The 4,174-nt window shown below is 32.7% G+C and overlaps 1 pseudogene across 1 annotated transcript; it reads right to left on the bottom strand.

The window, feature by feature from the left end:
• Positions 1 to 537: 537 nt before the first annotated feature.
• Positions 538 to 1,775, bottom strand: LOC145069847 (putative calcium-binding protein CML13 pseudogene; annotated as a pseudogene). The gene is made up of 2 exons (XR_013689697.1): positions 1,244 to 1,775; positions 538 to 726 (listed from the first exon to the last, which is right to left on the bottom strand). The product of XR_013689697.1 is annotated as a putative calcium-binding protein CML13 pseudogene (transcript).
• Positions 1,776 to 4,174: the final 2,399 nt, after the last annotated feature.

Here is a 4,174-nt window from a genome sequence, read left to right as displayed (position 1 = left end):
TAATGACCCAAGCAACATTACTTTGGGCGTATAAAGTTTTGAACATTGGACTTTTTTGTGTAATTCCATATCTCAACCATTAGAATCTTATAGTAGGTACTTATCTATTTTTCGTATTGATGAAAATAGTTAGATAACTAAAAATAGTTAGATAAGTAAACTGATACGTTACGTGTTTATCCATTTACCCAAATCTGAATAAAGATGTAAATGTATATATCAACATCTTAATGTATGCACAAAATGTTACATTAAAAATAATCTTTTGACAATGGAAGATGCACCGAAATTCATTTGGGTGTAACTAGTCAATTTATAAGAGTGTTTTGGTCTCCCTTAGAAACTCAAAATCCTTACACGAATTACTTCTAGTTTCGTGTCCATACTTAAAGTTGATATTGGTTGGATTATTCTCAACCTCAAGTGAATTTCGTAACACCCAATATTGTAGGTATGGAAAAGGAAATCAATTGATAGATACCAAATTACCAAGGTTTTACATGAACATTTAAATCAAAACTATTCACAAGCACCCTGTTTAGAAGTAAGGCAAAAAAATGGATAAATGAGTGCACAAATTTCGGGTTATTCCCCAAATACAAATAGTTCATCAAAACTAGCAAGCAGAAAACTCTGAACCAGAGTTTTAAGTAAATTACCACACCAAAATATAAAATCTAAATAAGGCAGAGAAGCACACAGTATTTCATCAGCAACATCTCTAACCTGCATAAAACCCAAACAGGATCATTCTCAAGTTATATTTTAAGCTAATAAGAGACAATCATGAGGGGGTTGCTTCATCTTAAAACACACGCAAAGACCCATTTAAGAAAAAAAAAATTCAAGAAATTTTGATCAGAAACATTTGTTTTTCACACCAAATTGGAGTTATAATGTTCAAGGGAATGCGATTTGATTTGTGAGAAAAAGAATTATCCAAAAGGGCAGATGCTATATCATTGAAATTAGCAAAAAAGGTTGGTGTTCAAAAAATGTAGAGGATTCAAATGAACATGTAATCTGGAATTCCAGGATTTGGATATAACAAGTATGAACCTAGCTTTTGAGACAGGGGATCAACATATAAAATGGGTGAAAATCAACAAAAATAACTGTGTATTGATATATTTTATATATAATAATCAGGTAGGTAACTCACAAAAAAAAAACTAATGAAATACGTGGAGACACAAAATTTAAGATGTTTGATGATAAAACGAAGGAGAAAATCGCAACTTACAAATCATTTTGCAACCATTCTTGCGATGAAGTCCTCATACTTGATTTTCCCATCGGATCCAACATCAATCTCTCGGATCCACTCATCGAACTCAGCAGGCTCTAGCTTCTCTCCGATGCTGGTGAGTATATGTTTGAGATCCGCGACGACGACGTATCCGGTCCCATCCTTGTCAATAACCTTAAACGCATCACGAAGCTGGCGATCAAAGGGCTCCGGTTTGAGGTGCTTCCCCATTAGGTCGGTAAACCTGTTGAAATCAAAGGGAGATGTGAGTTTTTCCTCGGCGATTATGGACTTGAGCTGCGCTTGCGTAGGATTTCCACCGAGAGAACGCATAAGAATCCCGAGCTCCGATGGGGCGATCTTGCCATCGCCGTCGGTATCGAAGAGGGTAAAGGCCTCTTTCATGGCGGAAACTTGTTCATCGCTCAAATCTTTCCCCATTGTTATCGAATTTTTCTTTGATTTCGTTGAATCGCTCTCTCGTTTTCTGTGTCTGAATTATGTGAATGAATGTCTTGTAGCCGGTGATAGGTTCCAGAAAACATGTGTTCGGGAACAGAATCAATAACGTCCATCAACTGACTGGGCTGACAATTGCGACCCATTGAGATCAACTATGGGCTCATTTGGCCCATTACTTCTAGTCGTACCTTGTTGTTATTGCTTCGGATAATTGATTTAGGGACTCTTTAATACTTGCGGACAAATCAAGATTCTTTTGATTGGATTTGAAGTTTTGACTGTATTTGTTTCTGAAGAAAATTATATTGTTTGATTGCATTGTTTGATTACACATTTGATTGATTGTGTTTAATGTGAAAAATGAACATTTTATCCTTTTTGTTATGTATTATGCATAATTTTCTTGACAGTCTTTTTGGTTCACATGACTTTTCAAGTGAGACGATGCTATTTTAGTTTTATTTCAATTTCAAAATTCAAAAAACTGGTAAATGTCAACTTTCACAATAGAAATGCCTGATATTTCTTTCTTTTAGCAATAACCCATGTTAAAACATACACACATAACTGAAAAAGTTAATAAGAAAAGTCATGAAATATAAATGAAACATAAATGATATTACTTTGGCATGCATTATATTAATACCATAAAACAAGGGATATTTGTAGCATTATTTTCTCCATAGAAATAAACTAGTGTTATATCATTCTGGTGGTTGGGTTGAACGATGTAAAAACAATCATTGTACCCCTGACAATATTTATTTTATGAGAACCTAATTTCAATCCAATTTAATATTAAATGTGGGATAGTCTTAGGTCTCGTTTGATAGTTTTTGTCTGGGAAAGTGTTGTCCGGTAAAATGCTGTCTGCAAAAGTTTTCTGACTGGTAAAGAAACCATGTTGTTTGATTGTACATCTGATTGACTGTGCTGAATGATGAAAAAAAGTAATAATTCAATAAAAAATAAATTTTAAAAAAGTTATTTAAAAAAATTAATAATCCAATAAAGAAAGAAAGAGGCGGGATTTGGTGTATAATTGTCTTTCCAGCCCATTCAGCCAGAAAGATATGATTTTGAGGCTTTCTGAGAAAAACATATCTTACCGGGAAAGACCCATTCTTTTGTGCAAATCAAACAGTCTTTCTGGTCCATTCAGCCAAAAAGATCTGTTTGGACCTGGAAAGATGCGTATCAAACGGGGCCTTAATATGAATTCATAAAAACAAACATAAAACACAAAACCGAATACAATATCCAAAAAATGTCATCAAACACGTTAGAACTAAGTTAAAGACAATAAAAATACAACATATTAATGATTTGATTCTACTTCCATTTATAGCATCAACTAAAAATAATTATAATACTAAAAGGTAATTAAATTACTATTATAAGTTAAAAATGACTAATACTTTGCTTTTATTGGCTAAAAAGATAAGTATGTTGCTATTACTAGTTAAAAAATAAGTGTATATTTGGTATTATTGGTTAAAAAATAAGTTTGTCGTCTATATCGTTCAAATGAGTTATGTTCATATTTCCTAAGATTTAGTGAATTTGACATCATTCATGCTTTTTCTTCCATTTCCAAAATGTTGTCAAAATTTTCATCTAATTTTTGTAAACATCATTTATCCATAGAATGCAATAGGAGAAAATCAATGGCAAACTTAAAAATAAATAAGAATAAACTTTACATTTTATCTAGTTTTTTAAAGTATTAGCTTGTTTTATAAACGATATAAAATATTTATTATAAATTATTATAAATAAAGTTTTATTAATTGCGCAAATTGATTGTTGTGTAACTTTTCTTTAGCTATTGTTACACCAAAACTAATTATCCATGACACCAAGTTTCAGGTATAATTGCTCTTGTTGTTTTGGCGTTTAAGATCTAAAAATATGATAGTTTTGGTGGTCACGACTGATGGGTTTTGGCCATAAGAACATCTTATGTGCTCAAACAAACCCTAATGTTTGGATCTACGTTTCTTTATTGTACATGCAATTCATCCAAGACTATAAACCCTAGATCTAGTATATGATAATCAATACAACATATGAATTAGGGTTTAGATCATACCTTGATTGTTATATAGTAATAACAATCTCAAATCCTCCTTGTAATGAGTTTAGAAAGCTTAGAGTCACAAATGTCACTCCTTTAATGGTTCACAAACACCAAGAGCAAGGGGATAAAGAGGAGAAGAGAAAGAGGCTGCCCAAAACGTGTGAAAACCCTATAGAACAAGTTCACCACGTTTTTGGGGCTTAAGGGTCATTTATATACATGTAGGCTATTAGGGTTTTGAACTAGGAAACCCTAAACTGACTGCTTAAGCCCTAAGCAGCTCATGGACCCTTCTTTAATAAGCCTTGGACGATTTCTAATGGGTTTCCTCATAGAATTCGTCCAACCTTATATTATAATGTAATCCATAGCCCAATTGCAAT

Source organism: Lactuca serriola, chromosome 8 (genome assembly GCF_051521515.1).
Source record: "Lactuca serriola cultivar US96UC23 chromosome 8, Lser_US96UC23_V15, whole genome shotgun sequence".
NCBI classification, from domain to species: Eukaryota; Viridiplantae; Streptophyta; class Magnoliopsida; order Asterales; family Asteraceae; genus Lactuca; species Lactuca serriola.
The sequence above is the reverse complement of the archived record's forward strand: the minus strand, read 5'-3'. Positions and strand labels throughout refer to the sequence as shown.